Consider the following 19,624-nt stretch of genomic DNA (forward strand, 5'->3'; position numbering starts at 1 on the left):
GGACTACTGCACTATTTCAAAAGCTCAACACAAATGTATTTATTTGGAGCTAAGTTATATCTGATCAGTATGCCGGCAAAGCTACGATGTCACGAAAATACCACACTGCCAAATATGTTGCCTTTTTTTTTAAATGCAAAATAGTGCTGTGTATAAGTAGAGTAACAGACAGCAAAAACTCTGGAAAACTGCCCTAAAATGCCCAAATTTGGAGTGGAGCACACAGATATATGAAGCCTGTCCCGGACATACCACACTGACAAATATGTGGCCTTTTTTTAAAATGTTTAATAGTGCTGTTTACAAATAGAGTAACGGACATCAAAAACTGCGGAAAACTGCCCTAAAATGCCCAAACTAAGAGCACGCAGATATATGAGGCCTGTCACAGAAATATCACACTGACAAATATCTGGCCTGTACTTTTTGTGGTGTCTGCAAAATAGTGCTGTATATAAGTAGAGTAAGAGACAGCAAAAACAGTGGGAAACTGGCCTAAAATGCCCAAACTAGGAGCATGCAGATATATCAGGCCTGTCACGGAAATACCACACTAAGAAATATGTGGCTTTTTTTTATGCTAAATAGTGCTGTTTATAATTAGATTAACGGACAGCAAGAACTGTGGAAAACTGGCCTAAAATGCCCAAACTAAGAGCCCGCAGATATATGAGGCCTGTCACGGAAATATCATACTGCCAAACATGCAGGCTTTTTTTAACCCCTTAACCCCCAAGGGCAGTTTGCCCGTTAATGACCGGGCCAATTTTTACAATTCTGACCACTGTCCCTTCATGAGATTATAACTCTTGAACACTTCAACGGATCCTGATGATTCTGACATTGTTTTCCGTTGACATATTGTACTTCATGATAGTCATAACATTTCTTCTATTTTATTTGTGAAAAAAATGGAAATTTGGTGAAAATTTTGAAAATTTCGCAATTTTCCAACTTTCAATTTTTATGCCTTTAAATCACAGAGATACAGTACAGACCAAAAGTTTGGAGACACCTTCTCATTTAATGATTTTTCTGTATTTTCATGACTATGAAAATTGTAAATTCACACTGAAGGCATCAAAACTATGAATTAACTCATGTGGAATTACATACTTAACAAAAAAGTGTGAAACAACTGAAAATTTGTCTCATATTCTAGGTTCTTCAAAGTAGCCAACTTTTGCTTTGATTACTGCTTTGCACACTCTTGGTGAGCTTCAAGGAGTAGTCACCGGAAATGGTTTTCACTTCACAGGTGTGCCCTGTCAGGTGTAATCAGTGGGATTTCTTGCCTTATAAATGGGATTGGAATCATCAGTTGGGTTGAGCAGAAGTCTGGTGGATACACAGCTGATAGTCCTACTGAATAGACTGTTAGAATTTGTATTATGGCAAGAAAAAAGCAGCTAAGTAAGAAATGAAGGTCAGTCAGTTTGAAAAATTGGTAAAACTTTGAAACTGTCCCCAAGTGCAGTTGCAAAAACCATCAAGCGCTACAAAGAAACTGGCTCACATGAGGACCGCCCCAGGAAAGGAAGACCAAAAGTCACCTCTGCTTCTGGTGATAAGTTTATCCGAGTCACCAGCCTCAGAAGTCGCAGGTTAACACAACTCAGATTAGAGACCAGTTCAATGCCACGCAGAGTTCTAGCAGCAGACACATCTCTACAAGAACTGTTAACAGGAGACTGTGCAGCAGGCCTTCATGGTAAAATAGCTGCTAGGAAACAGTTAAGGGCAGACAACAAGTAGAAGAGACTTGTTTGGGCTAAAGTACTCAAGGAATGGACATTAGACCAGTGGAAATCTGTGCTTTGGTCTGATGAGTTCAAATTTGAGATCTTTGGTTCCAACCGCCGTGTCTTTGTGCGACGCAGAAAAGGTAAACGGATGGACTCTACATGCCTAGTTCCCACCGTGAAGCATGGAGGAGGAGGTGTGATGGTGTGGGGGTGCTTTGCTGATGACACTGTTGGAGATTTATTCAAAACTGAAGGCATACTGAACCAGCATGGCTACCACAGCATCTTGCAGCGGCATGCTATTCCATCCAGTGTGCGATTAGTTGGACCATCATTTATTTTTCAACAGGACAATGACCTCAAACACACCTCCAGGCTGTGTAATGGCTATTTGACCAAGAAGGAGAGTGATGGGGTGCTACGCCAGATGGCCTGGCCTCCACAATCACCAGACCTGAACCCAATCTAGATGGTTTGTGGTGAGCTGGACCGCAGAGTGAAGGCAAAAGGGCCAACAAGTGCTAAGCATCTCTGGGAACTCCTTCAAGATTGTTGGAAGACCATTCCCGGTGACTACCTCTTGAAGCTCATCAATAGAATGCCAAGAGTGTGCAAAGCAGTCATCAAAGCAAAAGGTGGCTACTTTGAAGAACCTAGAATATAAGACAATCTCAGTTGTTTCACACTTTTTTGTTAAGTATATAATACCACATGTATCAATGTACTGTATATTACACAAAATACTTAATAAGTAACATTTCCCACATGTCTACTTTACATCAGCACAATTTTGGAAACATTTTTTTTTTGTTAGGAAGTTATGAGGTTTAAAAGGTGACCAGCAATTTCTAATTTTTACATCACCATTTTTTTAGGGACCACATCACATTTGAAGTCACTTTGAGGGGTCTATATGACAGAAAATACCCAAGTGTGACACCATTCTAAAAACTGCACCCCTCAAGGTACTCAAAACCACTTTCAAGAAGTTTATTAACCCTTCAGGTGTTGCACAGAAATTTTTGCAATGTTTAAAAAAAATGAACATTTAACTTTTTTTCACAAAAAAATTACTTTAGCTCCAATTTGTTTAATTTTACCAAGGGTAACAGGAGAAATTGGACACCAAAAGTTATTGTCCAATTTGTCCTGAGCACACTGATACCCCATATGTCGGGGGAAATTACCGTTTGGGTGCATGGTGAGCTCGGAAGGGAAGGAGCGCCATTTGGAATGCAGACTTAGGCTGCTGTCACACTAGCAGTATTTGGTCAGTATTTTACATCAGTATTTGTAAGCCAAGACCAGGAGTGGAACAATTAGAGGAAAAGTTTATTAGAAACATATATCACCCACTCCTGGTTTTGGCTTACAATTACTGATGTAAAATACTGACCAAACACTGCTATTGTGATGCCAGCCTTACATGGATTGGTCTGCAGGCGTCACGTTGCATTTGCAGAGCTCCTGATGTACCTAAATAATAGAAATTCCCCACAAGTGACCCCATATTTTAAACTAGACTCCCCAAGGAACTTAGCTAGATGTGATGTGAGAACTTTGAACTCCCAAGTGTTTCACTACAGTTTATAACGAAGAGCCGTGAAAATAAAAAATCCTTTTTTTCCACAAAAATTATTTTTTAGACCCCAGTTTTGTATTTTCCCAAGGGTAACAGGAGATATTGGACCCCAAAAGATGTTGTCCAATTTGTCTTGAGTATGCTGATACCAAATATGTGGGGGGAACCACCGTCTGGGCACATGGCAGAGCTCAGAAGGGAAGGAGCGCCGTTTGGAATGCAGACTTAGATGGATTGGTCTGCAGGCGTCACATTGCGTTTGCAGAGCCCCTGATGTACCTAAACAGTAGAAACCCCCCACAAGTGACCCCATGTTGGAAACTAGACCTCCCAAGGAACTTATCTAGATGTGTTGTGAGAACTTTGATCTCCCAAGTGTTTCACTACAGTTTACAACGCAGAGCTGTGAAAATAAAAAATCTTTTTTTTCCTCAAAAATTATTTTTTAGCCCCCAGTTTTGTATTTTCCCAAGGGTAACAGGAGAAATTGGATGCCAAACTTTGTTGTCCAATTTGTCCTAAGTACCCCATATGTTGGGGTAAACCCCTGTTTGGGGCACGGGAGAGCTCGGAAGGGAAGGAGCACTGTTTTACTTTTCAACGCAGAATTGGCTGGAATTGAGATCGGGCGCCATGTCGCATTTGGAGAGCCCCTGATGTGCCTAAACAGTGGAAACTCCCTAATTCTAACTGAAACCCTAATCCAAACAGACCCCTAACCCTAATCCCAACCCTAACCATAACTCTAACACATCCCTAACCCTAATCCCAACACTAACCACACCCCTAACTCCAACACACCCCTAACCCTAATCCCAACCATAAACCTAACCACACCCCAAACCCTAATCCCAACTGTAAATGTAATCCAAACCCTAACTTTAGCCCCATCCCTAACCCTAACTTTAGCCCTAACCCTAACTTTAGCCCCAACCCTAACCATAACCCTAACCCTAATGGGAAAATGGAAATAAATATTTTTTTTTAAATTTTTTATTATTTTTCCCTAACTAAGGGGGTGATGAAGGGGGGTTTGATTTACTTTTAGAGCGGGCTTTTTAGCAGATTTTTATGATTGGCAGCTGTCACACTCTAAAAGATATAGTATATAGGGGGTGCTCACAGTATAAATGAAAGTGGTGCTCTGAAGGAAAAATAACGTAGACTTCAAGTAAGAACCTTCGGCACTCAGTGAGAACAATTTATTTTCAGTGTTCAAAAGTGCATTTTTTTGCTAGCTGTTGTTGTTTATTTTTTTCTAGCACCTTTTTTATGAGTGATATTTATATTTGTCAATATTGATTGTCTTTGTGTGTATTTCATGACAGATTTGGCTTGAGAAAGGCATTATGCTGCCGAAACTTCGCGGTTGAAGTATGTCTGTACAGACCAACATTTCATTTTTTGCCTTTGTATTTGGTGGATGTTTTGCCTCTTTTTTTCACTTTTGAACACTGAAAAATAAATTGTTCTCACTGAGTGCCGAAGGTTCTTACTTGAACACTCTAAAAGATGCTTTTTACTGCAAAAAATAGTTTTTGCAGCTCCACATTTTGAGAGCTATAATTTTTCGATATTTTAGTCCACAGAGTCACATAAGGTCTTGTTTTTTGCGGGAATTGTTGACGTTGTTATTGGTAACATGTTCGGGCACGTGACATTTTTTGAGCGCTTTTATATTCCAATTTTTTTGAGGCAGAACGACCAAAAACCAGCTATTCATGAATTTCTTTGTGGGGGGCGTTTATACCGTTCCGCGTTTGATAAAATGGATAAAGCAGTTTTATTCTTCAGGTCAGTACGATTACAGCGATACCTCATTTATATTTTTTTTATGTTTTGGGGCTTTTATACAATAAAAACTATTTTATATAAAAAATAATTATTTTGGCATCGCTTTACTCTGAGGACTATAACTTTTTTATTTTTTCATTGATGATGCTGTATGGCGGCTCGTTTTTTATGGGACTAGATGATGTTTTCAGCGGTGCCATGGCTATTTATAGCCATATTTTTCATTGCTCGTTATTCCACTTTTTGTTATGCGGTATGATAATAAAGAATTGTTTTTTGCCTCTTTTTTTTTGTTATGGTGTTCACTGAAGGGGTTAACTAGTGGGACAGTTTTATTGGTCGGGTCATTACGGACGTGTATGTGTACTTTTATTGTTTTTTTTATTTAGATAAAGAAATGTATTTATTGAAATAATATATTTTTTTCTTTATTTAGGAATTTTTTTTTTACACATGTAAATATTTTTTTCTACTTTATAACTTTGCGCCAGAGGGGGCATCACAGGAACCGCTGCAGACTATGGAGAGGAGGCCCGGCCTCTACCAGGTTTGCAAGGGGGAAGAGCCATGTCTGACACTGAGGGAGAATTGGCGGCGGTCTCTGCCGCAGGCCTCACAGAACCCCGGGACCCGCCGCGGACGCACCTGCAGGCCCAGTGATGCCCCCAGGCCCCGCGGTGGACGCAGCCGCAGGCCCCGTACAGCTACCAGGCCCCGAAGAGCCTGCAGCTCCAACAAGCAGGCCGGACACCGCCACAGCTACAGCGCCCATCATGCCCCTGTCCATACCGTATATACCTGGAGCAGCATGGCTTCCACAGTATTCCGGAGAGTCCCATACATTAAATGAATTTAAGGAAAGGCTCTGCAGCCTATTTGAAGTTTATCCCCTGACAGATCATCAGAAAATTAACATCTTAACTGTCCAACTGACTGGTGCGGCCCTAAGGGAGGTAAAACCCTGACCAGATGTGGAAAAAAGGACTGCGCAGCCGATCTTTGCTAAACTCAAAGTCACCTTTGACACCCGCACCGCTGCAGAGATAAAAATAAACTCAGTAATAAATATGGGGCAACTTACATCACCGTTTTTTGGGGGGGCGTATTCAGCGTGTGAGTGTAATTGCAGCATGCTGTGATTGGCACCGAGACCCGGCCAAGTCTATGGGTGCGAGTGACACAGTGCACAGCACTCGGAAATCATCTAAGTGCTGTGCAATATACGCCGACAATGGAAGAGATAGAGAAATAAGTTTCTCTGCCTCCTGCGCAGCTGGGCTCCGTTCCTCTCTGTGAGAACACAGTAGGATGACGCTTGGCTCTGCTCGCAGCAGAGCAGGAGCCGAGAGTCATTAGCATATCGCATCTGATGCCGTACGCTAGTGTGACCCCGGCCTAAATGGGAGCTCTGTGATTCACAATATTATTATTATTATTATTATTATTATTATTTATTGTTATAGCGCCATTTATTCCATGGCGCTTTACAAGTGAGGAGGGGTATACATAATAAAAACAAGTACAATAATCTTGAACAATACAAGTCATAACTGGTACAGGAGGAGTGAGGACCCTGCCCGCGAGGGCTCACAATCTACAAGGGATGGGTGAGAATACAGTAGGTGAGGATAGAGCTGATCGTGCAGCGGTTGGTTGATCGGTGGTTACTGCAGGTTGTAGGCTTGTCGGAAGAGGTGGGTCTTCAGATTCTTTTTGAAGGTTTCGATGGTGGGCGAGAGTCTGATGTGTTGTGGTAGAGGGTCCCAGAGTAGGGGTGATACGCGAGAGAAATCTTGTATACGATTGTGGGAAGAGGAGATAAGAGGGGAGTAGAGAAGGAGATCTTGTGAGGATCGGAGGTTGCGTGTAGGAAAGTACCGGGAGATGAGGTCACAGATGTATGGAGGAGACAGGTTGTGGATGGCTTTGTACGTCATGGTTAGGGTTTTGTACTGGAGTCTCTGGGCAATGGGGAGCCAGTGAAGGGATTGACAGAGGGGAGAGGCCGGAGAATAGCGGGGGGACAGGTGGATTAGTCGGGCAGCAGAGTTTAGAATAGATTGGAGGGGTGCGAGAGTGTTTGAGGGGAGGCCACAGAGCAGGAGGTTGCAGTAGTCAAGACGAGAGATGATGAGGGCATGGACTAGGGTTTTTGCAGATTCTTGGTTGAGGAATGAACGGATTCGTGCAATATTTTTGAGTTGAAGTCGGCAGGAAGTGGAAAGGGCTTGGATATGTGGTTTGAAGGAGAGATCAGCGTCAAGGATAACCCCGAGGCAGCGAGCTTGTGGGACTGGGGAGAGTGGGCAGCCATTTACTGTAATGGATAGGTTCATTGGGGGGGTCACGTGAGATGGGGGAAAGATGATGAATTCTGTTTTGTCCATGTTAAGTTTCAGAAATTTAGCGGAGAAGAAGGATGAAATAGTGGACAGACATTGAGGGATTCTGGTTAGTAGGGAGGTGATATCTGGTCCAGAGATGTAGATCTGTGTGTCATCAGCATAGAGGTGATACTGAAAGCCATGAGATTCTATGAGCTGTCCCAGGCCAAAGGTGTAAATGGAGAAGAGCAGGGGCCCAAGGACTGAACCTTGTGGGACTCCGACAGAGAGGGGGCGAGGTGAGGAGGTGGTGTGTGAGTGGGAGACGCTGTGATCTTCTGCCCCGATCTCTCAGAAGGACGGGACACTCGTGACAACAGCTTTATAAAGCTAATGTGGCGAATGTAATCTTGTACAGTGTGTAAAATGGAGGCGGCATTTTTGGGGGTTTGAATGAATAAAACCACAGCTTGTTTGCACTGGCTGGAACCTGCAAATTTCTTAAAATTCATCACAAATTTGATTTCTGACGATCAATTCATTTGTCTCTACTGATGAGAAGTTAAAGAAGGAATATTGGTCGTGTGAAATGTAACCATCAATTCTCACCAGTATAAGTAATGAAACCAAGGCCGTAGCACAGATTAAAAGGAGGAGAAATACCAGACAGGAATCAATATAATATTAATTAATTTTTATTTATATCTATGGCAGTAAGGCAAATCACAATTAAAAGTTTTAAAAACAACAGTGTGCACTCACCAGGTTACATAAAAAATGTAATTAATAATTTAATTACAGAATAAATAGATGCCCTCAGTAGATTGTTAAAAAATCCTAATATTCTGATAAAAGACAAATATGAGTGAATAAAGTGTCAAAGTGATGAAGGAAGTCAAACCAAAACGCGCGTCGGGGTGCATATGCACACACGGATCTTATACCCCTCAAGGTATCCTGTATATTGTGATAATTGTTCTGATGCATCTTCATTGGCACCTTTGCTAAGCACTTGTTCCGGTTTTCTATGTAATACTGGCATTTGGTCCTGAATCTATGTTGCACTTTTTGCACATTGGGTACTGATGTACCTGTTATTTTGACACTTTATTGTTAGGGTTTGCACATTTAGCACATATGTATTTGTTTATTTAAATAATTTGACACTTTATTCACTCATATTTGTCTTTTATCAGAATATTAGGATTTTTTAACAATCTACTGAGAGGGCATCTATTTATTTTATAATGAAATGATTAATTACATTTTTTATGTAACCTGGTGAGTGCACACTGTGGTTTTTAAAACTGTTAATTGTGATTTGCCTTACTGCCATAGATATAAATAAAAATTAATTAATATTATATCGATTCCTGTCTGGTATTTCTTCTCCTTTTAATCTGTGCTTTGGCCTTTGTTTCACTTCTTCACTGAGTGGTCACCACTTGTTTTTGCCACACACTTGATATATCTTATTTATCTTATATAATTAATCTTATCGATTTTTTTTATATAGTTTAGACTCATTGATCTCATTTTTATTATCTTGAGTGTTGTGGTTCTAGTAGTTCAGTATAATTAATCTCCTTGAAATAAACACATGACTGCCTGCGACCTGGGTAAAATGGCCGCAGCAGCCTTTTATTAAACATTGCCACAAACTTTGGGCGCCCACAACCCTGGCACCCCAAACTTTATATAACATTAACCAGCTGATAGGTCTGGTGCAGAGGCATGACCTACAACCATCCTCATCTTCCCCGACCGCACCACACAAGCCCAGAAAACGAGGTATTAATAACACTGAATTAGTACCCCTAACTTCACAGGACTTACACTCCCAAGTTGCCTTGACCTCTCACAGAAGCCACCACACCCTACTTGTACCTTCCCACCAAATGCCATCACACTGGACCAGCCTCTAACCCGGACCTATCCCCCCGCCGATGTGACAGGAAAAGGGTGGGTGGGCAGCTGGATCCGGGGTGCAAGAGAAGGCAGGAACCCTCCCCTATCCCTTAAATATCCCCCCCACAACCCCACCTCCAAACCTCTGTCCAACCAATTAAACTCCTTGCACGTACACCTCCAAAACTCCCTTCCATCCTTATTTTGACACCAGTTAACCCCTTTACTCCCACCCTCTAGATTGTCATTCGGCCCATCCACCCTGCGGCACCGTCACTTGTCTCATTTATCAGCTGTCAGTCTTTGTCCCTCCGGTAAAGTTCTCTTCTGTTTCTCAGGTCCCAGTATCCCGCTGCTCAGATCCCTGCTCACCTGGAAGCTGGAAAAAGGCGAAACCGACAATTCACACCTGCTGCTATGACTGCATCCCGTGTCCAGAAGGCGAGATCTCCAATATAACCAGTATGTACAGTCTGAGGGGAGTAACCGGCGTCCGGAACCTTCTTATAGGAGATGGACTCCACATCGACCACATTCACACAGGAAGATGGACTCCGCATCGACCACATTCACACAGTGCAGAGCAGGACATCACTCAGGGATTGGTGTGTGGGATTTTAGCCCCAGCGCTGTCTGCAACAGTCACTGCCCAGCACTGTCTACGTCGCTCACAGCCCAGCACTGTCTGCACCGGTCACTGCCCAGTAGTGATGAGCAAACGTGCTCGCCACTACTCGTTACTCGCCAGAGTATTACTATGCTCAGTGTACTCGGCGAGCAGCGAGCATTTCTGGGATTATTCGGTGGTAACTGGTGTCTCCATCCAGCGTTTTTAGCAGACTTTAGAGACCAATCACGGTGCTGGGATTGACTGCCTGGCAATGAAACGCCGCAGCCATCTTTGTTGTGGTCATGCAGTGATTGGCTGGGCCGCACAGCATCATCCTGAGTATAAGAGACCTGGCGCCGCCCTGCTCGCCGCATTCTGTTCCTGATTCAGCGAGAGTAGGGAGAGCTGCTGATGGGATAGGGTCAGAATCGTGGTTTTTAGAGTTAGTGTAGGTCTGTAACTCTTACATCCACAACTCCTCAGAAACCAACAGTCCTTTTTAGGGCTAATTCATGGGTCCTGAATTTTCAGAGGTAGGCAGGCAGGACACAGCATATCCACATCAGTGCAAGGCCTGCAGGCACTGTATGGGCGTCCATTGCTCCCACTGCATCCCTCCCAAAGCTCCATAACTGTCTGCTGCTGCTGCTGCTTCTTTACTATATATCCAGTTGGATTTTTTTTCCAAAAGTTCACTCCAAATAAACAAAAATATACAGTCTGTTCTGTCAGACTGAGGCCTGTTGAAAAACCATAGTTTGTCAGGCATACGTAGCATAGTTGTGTGTGCTAGCCTTGTGCCACTTTTATTTTTTGTGTTTTAAGTTCACCGATGAAGGCCTCATATCTACGTGCTCCAACTTTGGGCATTTTAGGCCGGTGTAGCCCTTTTTGATGCTTTCTGAAACTCTAATTCTGTACAGCCCTATTTTGCATATAAAAAAAAGGCTACATATTTGCCAGTGTCGTATTTCAGTGACAACCCTCATATATTTGCTTGCTCCAAGTTTAATTATTGTAGGCCGGTGGCCCCTTTTTTTGCTGTCTGATACTCTAACTCTATACAACACTATTATGCATATGAAAAAAGGTCACATATTTGCTAGTGAGGTATTTCCATGACAGCCCTTATATATCTGCGTGCTCCAAGATTGGTCCTTGTAGGCCGGTGGACCCCTTTTTTTTGCTGTCTGATACTCTAATTATAGACAGCACTATTTAGCATAAATTGACTTCACAAAAAAGCCCCCCAAATTGAAGACAGTCTGTTATATCAGGCTGAGGCCTGCCTGGTGTTTGTGTTTGAAAAATCGTAGATTTGCAGGCATACTGATTAGATATTATTTCGCTACTAATAAATATATTTGTGTTGAGCATTTGAAATAGTGCAGTAGTCCATTTAAATTGGGCAAGGCAAGGGGCAATGGACGGGGAAGTGGACGTGCTGATGATGGTGCATGCAGATGACGAGGCCGTGGCCTAGGTGAAAGTGGGCAACAACAAAGACCCACATCTTCTCGCTCGATCTTCCTATCCCAGTTTCCAAAGGACCGCAGCACACCACTATTAAAGCCAGACCAGTGTGAAACGGTTGTTGGTTGGATAGCGGATAATGCTTCCAGTCACTTAGCCACCACCACCATGTCTTCCACATGGTCAAGTCTGAGTAGCCGTGAGTGTGGCCCAGATATTCCTCACTATGATCCTCCTTCCTCACACCATTTCGAGTGCCCTGAGACAATTGATCCCACACTTGGACACTCAGAAGAGCTGTTCAGTTTTCCATTTCAAGAATCTGAACTCTCAGCTGGTCCACTTGAAGTGGGGACAGATGAGATCGCATGTACAGATGTCCAAAGCTTTGACCAGCCCCGGTCACATGAAGGTGATGGTGGGAAAGTGTCAGAAGAGGTGGACGATGATGAGTCACACTTGCCAGAAAATCAGGAGGAGGAGCAGGGTGCGGATGTGGAAGATGAGGTGGTGGATGCCATAGTGACTGACCAAACCTGGCAGGAGGACATGCAGAGCGAGGGCAGCAGCACACATGGGGAAGGAGGCAAATCACCACAAAAGCCAGGAAGAAATAGTGTGGTTGCCACAGACAGAAATTGTGCATATCAGTTCCCCGTAACACCAACATTAGGGAAGTAGCCATTCCAATTGTTAGATCTTCTCAAGTCTGTTTATTTTTTAAAGACTCTGCCGATAACCCTCAAACAGGCCATTTGCAGCACCTGCAATGCACGCATCAGCAGTGGTAGGAAAATAACCAGCCTGACCACCAGCAGCATGATCAGGCACATGGCAGCAAAGCACTCAACTTTGTGGGCCGAACCCCAGGCTCCAGTACCACTGCCTGCAGGCATCACCACTGATTCTTCGACTGTTTTGTGGAGAAGCCAATCCCCAGTACACCTTGCATGTGAAGATGCCTCTAGCACTGCACCTGCTGTGGCCCACTGTCAAGCAGCACCATAGTCAAGCCTGTTCATGTCATTGTCCCAGCACAGCCTTCAGTTGCCTATAATCCAGTCTTTGGAAAGCAAGCGGAAATACCCCACCAACGCCCCACAGGCCACAGTCCTAAATTCTAATTTTTCTCTGAAAGTCATTGAAGAGAGACAGGCAGAGTTGCACAGCCACGCATTCACCAAGAGCTGACTGCGGTTCAATCAAGGTGTGTGCGGAGAGCCTGACACCAAGGCGGAGGTGCTCGCTTGAAACAAGAGAATCGCTGGAAAAAACATGTAGAATGAAGCGGCAACACTCCCCATCCTTGTACGGTCTGAATCCTTTATTGAGAAGTGCGATACAACACCGGTATCTTTACGGCTCGAGGTAGTGCAGGAAGGGGGGAGGTGAGCAGTATGTGACGACGGCCGTTTTGCGCCAATGGCAGTGCTTCCACGGGTCTAAGGTGTTGGGAAGTGGCGTGAGCATAAATAGGTGGGTATGAAAAACACACCCCTCCTACCCCACGCCCATCCTCCACCTAAAGACAAAATACAACATGTGGACAATAAAACCATATTAAAATCCGGGAATAAAAAACAAAATTTTAATATGCACTACCTCGAGCCGTGAAGATACCGGTGTTGTATCACACTTTTCAATAAAGGATTCAGACTGTACAAGGATGGTGAGTGTTGCCGCTTCATTCTACATGTTTTCTCTAATATTTCTCTTCTGCTTATGGTAGATATGCTGCCTTTTTGGCTCATTGAGATGGAAGCTTTCCACAACCTGATGGTGGCATCCATCCCAAGGTACTCGGTCCCCAGTCGCCACTATTTCTCCCGGTGTGCCGCACCGGCATTACACCAGCATGTGTCATACATTACCCGTGCCCTCAACAATGCTGTTACAGGGAAAGTCCACCTTACCACGGACACGTGGACAAGTGCTTGTGGCCAGGGATGGTACATCTCACTGACAGCACACTGGGTTAACATAGTGGAAGCCGGGACCCAGTCGGACCTTGGGCTGGAACACATCCTCCCCAATCAGGGGTGCCCCCACAGTCTACAGCTCCTGCACCTCCTCCTCTGCATCCTCCATCTCTGAAATCAACACATCAGTCAGAAGCTGTAAGCACTGCAGCACTGTCTCAGCCAAGCAGCAACAGGCTGTGCTGAAGCTAATATGCATAGGTGACAAACCTCACAATGCAGAAGAGTTGTGGACAGCGGTGAAGGAGCAGTCAGATGTTTGGATGACACCGCTGAATCTACAGCCAGACATGGTTGTGTGTGACAATGGTCGTAACCTGGTGGCGGCTCTGAGGCAAGGTGAGCTCACACATGTACCTTGCTTGGCTCATGTGCTTAACCTCGTGGTTAAAAGTTTTCTGAAAAGCTACCCGGAGCGGCCAGATCTGCTAGTGAAAGTACGCTGTCTGTCTGCCCATTTTAGAAACTCAGCTACAGCTTCAGGCACTCTTGCTGTGCTTCAGCAGTGTTTGCAGCTTCCAGCTCACCGCCTGGTGTGTGATGTCCCCACATGCTGGAACTCTATGCTGCTTATGTTGAAAAGGCTTTGTGAGCAGAAGAGGGCAGTTGTTGACTAACAACATCAACAAGGCCGTCGATATTCAGTTCAGACTCCACACATAAGACCTCAGGAGTGGACATGGATGTCTGGCATATGTATCATCCTCCAAAGCTTTAAGGACTGCACCAAGATGGTGAGCGGCGATGATGCCATAATTAGCATCACCATCCCGCTTCTCAGCATTCTGAAAACCTCTCTGCTCACAATTAAAGAGGATGCATTGCAGACAGAGCACGAGGAGATGGAGCAAGGAACCATCCTTCTCATCGTGGATTGGTAGTCAATGAGGAGGAGGAGGAAGAACAGGAGCTATTTTCATGCGCTGTAGATGGTAACAGCTGTCATGACATCTGTTCAGCGGGGATGGCCTGAGGACAGAGAGGAGGAGGATGATGAAGAAGAGGAGGACAGCATGGTCAGTTGTCCTGTTGGTGAGGACACGGAAGTCTTGCCTGTTAGCAGTCTGGCATGCATGGCTGACTTTTTGTTGCGCTGCGTTTCACGTGACCCTCACATTATAAAAATTTTGGTTGACACTCATTACTGGTTGGTGACACTTCTAGACCCATGCTACAAGGAGAACTTTCAATCTCTTCTGCCTGAGGCAGAGAGGTGTACTAAAATGTTGCAGTACCAGAGGGCCCTTGTAGTGGAATTACTTCCTATGTGAGAACACTGGCAGCAGATGTAAGAGTTTGTTGTACAACCAAGGAGTCAAAGCCAGAGAGACAGAAGTGCAATCCAGCTCAGGCATGGCAACAATGGCAAAGTTCTGGTACAGTTTTCTCAGACCCTCCCATTGTGACACCACAGAGGCAAGGAATGCTGTAACAAGAAGTGCAATGCTTGGGAAGATAGTGAGGGAGTACCTTGCTAATTGTACAAATGTCCTCAGTGATTCCTCTGTGCCTTTTAATTATTGGGAATCTAAGCTGGACACGTGGCATGAACTGGCTCTCTACGCCTTGGAGGTACGGGCCTGCCCTGCTCCTAGCGTTCTGTCAGAGTGGATTTTTAGTGCCGCTGGTGGAATTATGTCAGATAAGCGCATCCGCTTGTCAAATGAAAATGCTGACAGGCTGACTCTTATAAAAATGAGCAAGGGCTGGATTGGCAAAGACTTCTGTACATCACCAAGTGAAAACAGCAAAACATAACCTCAAATACATTCGCTCTTTTGTGGAGGTGTATTCTCATGCAACTCTTCACAACCACACATGGGTATACACTTCCACATGTGGTCTGTGTGTTGTTATCCTCCTCCTTATCCTCATCCTCATCATCCACAACCACTAGATGACCAGGGTGAATGTGATCTGTACTGTTATTGGCCGGTAAATTTTGGGAATGGGGGCTGTGATGGCACTAGTTTATTTAGCAAAAAAAATACTCCACATTGGGGAATTGGTCATTGCATTACATTGGGCCTACTTCTTAACTCTGTCTCGTGCAATGTGTCTTTCACCTGCCACTAGACTACCAGGGTGGACATGCTCTGTTCGGTGCATTTTGGGCAAGGGGACTGTGATGGCACTATTTAAATTTGTAAAAATAGGACCCACATTGGGGAATTGGGCATTACATTATATTGGGCCTACTTCCTTAATCTGTCTCCTGCAATGTGTCCTTTAACTGCCACTATATGACCAGGGTGAACGTGCTCAGTACTGTTATAGGCCGGTGAATTTTGTCCAAGGGGGCTGTGATAGCACTAGTCAATTTTTAAAAAAGGTACCCCCATTGGGGAATTGGGCATAACATTACATTGGGCCTACTTCTTAACCCTGTCTCCTGCATTGTGTCCTTCAACTGCCACTAGATCACCAGGTTGGACGTGCACTGTATGATGCATTTTGGGCAAGAGGGCTATGATGTCACTATTTAAATTTGTAACCAAAGGACCCCACATTGGTGAATTGGGCATTACATTACATTGGGACTACTCCTTAAGTCTGTCACCAGCAATGTGTTCTTTAACTGCCACTAGATGCCAAGGGTGAATGTGCTCAGTACTGTTATAGGCTGGTGAATTTTGGCCAAAGGGCTGTGATGGCAGTAGTCTATTTTTAAAAAAGATACACTCATTGGGGAATTGGGCATTACATTACATTGGGCATACTTCTTAACTTTGTCTCCTGCAATGTGTCCTTCACCAGCCACTAGATCAACAGGGTGAACGTGCTTTGTACTGTTACAGGCCAGTGAAGTTTGTGCAAGGTACCTGCAATGGCACTAGTCTATTTTTAAGAAAGGTACCCCCATTGGGGAATTGTTTGGCAGCTCATGCACTGCATTACAAGTCTAAGTGACCCAAGACACTACGTTGGGCTTACTTCTTAACTCTGTCTCCTGCAATGTCTGTTGTTTAACTGCCACTAGATCAACAGGGTGAATGTGCTTTGCAATGTTAAAGGCTGGTGAATTTTGGGCAAGGGACCTGTGATGTAACTAGTATATTTTTAAAAAGGGTACCCTGAATTGGTGAAACCACATCCTTGTTGGCAAAGACTTCATAACATTTTTGTACCGTAAAGAGCTCCCTTAAAAAGCTCCTTTTTGTGTTGCCTAGTTGCTCACATTGGACACAATACACTTCATATAAATTTGATAAAGCAATGCTGTTAGTTTGGCTCAGTATTTCCTTAAAAATATAGCTTTGTCCACTATATTAGTTTCTCTCCCTGAGAGCCATGACTTTGGCTGCCTAAAATGTACAAATGGCGAATATACAAATGGCGATTTGTAACCAAGATTAAAATACTGTATACCCAATGCATTCAGACAATCACAAAGCTGCATTTCTTGTAAAACATTTTCAGATGTGACAGACAATGCTCATAGTGACACAATCTTGATAAATGTTTGTTTATTCACTTCACAAACAGTTCTAAGCCTCTATATGTTTGCTATTTGTCATTGTAAAACATTAAGGTTTTCTGAAACTATGCCAGTGGTGGTTTGATCTACATCCTTGTGGCTTTTATTTTCTAGGGGTTTATGGCCCCTCGTCTGATGACTCCATGATATCTCAGTTTCATGCAACCTTGAAAAGTGGCCACCTGAAGGTCTAGGTGAAACTAGTTACTACATAGTGTAAATCACTATATGAGACCAGAGAGACATGACTAAGACAGATGCCAAAACTGGGGTACCTGTACATGTAAAGTGTGCTGATACCTGCATAATTGGGGACAACCCATGCAGTGTAGGTAATCTCCCAGGGGTTCTCTGTCTTGGTGTTGCTTCTCTGATATTCCAGACAGATGATGTTTAAAAGCCTCTTGTTGATGATCTAAGTATACGGTATGTAGTTAATCTTTATATATACTGTACATAATCACTATATTTATTTAATCCTTATATGTAGTTATTAACCTTTGTATGTTAACACATACAAAATTCCTTGAATTTTGTAGTTTGCAATAAAATTACTTTGTATTGCAAGTATTAGCCTTTTTTAAAGCCGTATCTGAAACTTAGTGTTAAAAACATGGCAAATAAAATTGGCAAATTCTCCTGTAAATAATTGTGCAAAGAGGGAGCCATCATACCATAAAAAAATCCGAGTGAATTTTCCTGGGCCCATCCACTATGTGGGTTCCAAGGCCTAATGGGGTGCATATGACTATGCAGCAGGGCTGGTCTTCCTGCCAATGTGTAAAACCAAGGAGTATGGAGTACAAAATGCATATTGTGAAGTGGATTTTCATGAGCCCATCCAGTATGTTGGTTTCAAGGCCTATTGGTGTGCATATGAATTGGTAGCAGGGCTGGCCTTGAATTCAATGCAACATTTTTTCTGGAGTCCCCCCTGGACATCTTATGAAAGGGGTATTGTGGTGCGTCATAATTCTTGGCAGGCCATCCTCTCACAGCATAGGCTCCAACAGCTTAGGAGACCCACTGTTTACTAATGGCCCTTTAAGAAGATTAATGCCGCCTGATGCACAAGTAAAGATAGGCTTTATGACTTTAAGAGTCGCTCCTTTGTAAATGAAACAAGATGGGTCTGCATATGTGTCACACACCACATGGCCAGCTAGGGTTGTTACATGTTACAATGACATTTCCCAGTGAATGTATTTGTAGTGGTTGAAAGTAGGGTTGAGTGACTTTTATTTTTATAGGATCGGGTCGGGTTTCACGAAACCCGACTTTCTCAAAAGTCAGGTCGAGTGAAATCGGCCGATCCTACAAAAAAGTCAGAGTTGGGGTCGGCCGAAACGCGAAACCCAATGCAGTGCAATGGGATACTATGGTTCTACTATACTATGAGGAAACTCTCCTTCAGGCCCTGGGATCCATATTTAAGTGTAAAATAAAGAATTAAAATAAAAAATATTGATATACTCACCTCTACGACGCAGCCTGGACATCGCCGCTGGTAACTGGCATCTTCCGTTCCTAAGAATGGAGCTTGAAAGACCTTTCAAATGCTTCACGGCTTGTGATTGGTCGTGGCGGCCCACGTGACCGCTCAGCGACCAATCACAAGCCGTGACGTAATTCTCAGGTCCTAAATTCCTCATTCTAGAAATTTAGGACATGAGAATTACGTCACGGCTTGTGATTGGTCGCTGAGCGGTCACGTGGGCCGCCGCGACCAATCACAAGCCGTGACGTCATCGAAAGGTCCTTCACGCGCTCATTCTTAAGAAGGAAGGCTGCCGGAAAGAAGCCGAGGGTGAGTATATTCCTATTAGGTATATACTCACTCTCGGATGCGCCCTGCTTCTTTCCGGCAGCCTTCCTTCTTAAGAATGAGCGCGTTCAGGACCTTTTGATGACGTCACGGGTTGTGATTGGTCGCGGCGGCCCATGTGACCGCTCAGCGACCAATCACAAGCCGTGACATAATTCTCATGTCCTAAATTCCTAGAATGAGGAATTTAGGACCTGAGAATTACGTCACGGCTTGTGATTGGTCGCTGAGCGGTCACGTGGGCCGCCGCGACCAATCACAAGCCGTGAAGCATTCGAAAGGTCTTTCAAGCGCCATTCTTAGGAATGGAAGATGCCGGTTACCAGCGGCGATGTCCAGGCTGCGTCGGAGAGGTGAGTATATCAATATTTTTTATTTTAATTCTTTATTTTACACTTAAATGTGGATTCCGATACCGATTTCCGATATCGCAAACATATCGGAACTCGGTATCGGAATTCCGATACCAGATTCAGAAGATCGCCGACCTCATGGCCGACCCCACACAGGGGTCGGGTCAGGTTTCATGAAACCCGACTTTGCCAAAAGTCTGTGACTTCTGAAAATGGTCGACCCGTTTCGCTCAACCCTAGTTGAAAGCAATGTTAAAGTTGAAAAACGCTTCAAAAACGCTGCGTCTGAACTAAGCCTAAGTGGGGGAGGAAATTTTCGGTATGGGCTTAAACATTTGGCCTTACAGGCAAGTCATTAATCTGCAAAGGATGTACCTTGACATATTTTCATGCAAAACCCGTTTTGGTTTTGTTTTCATGTGTTTTTTGTGGCACCGGGAAAAATGGCCTGAATCTCAGAAAAAATTGATTAAAGCTGTGAACTAGAAGTCAGGAATGCTTCCAGGTGTGATCCCCATGATGTCCCTGTGTCATTTGAGCAGTGTTTCCATCA

Source organism: Ranitomeya variabilis, chromosome 1 (genome assembly GCF_051348905.1).
Source record: "Ranitomeya variabilis isolate aRanVar5 chromosome 1, aRanVar5.hap1, whole genome shotgun sequence".
Classification (NCBI taxonomy): Eukaryota; Metazoa; Chordata; class Amphibia; order Anura; family Dendrobatidae; genus Ranitomeya; species Ranitomeya variabilis.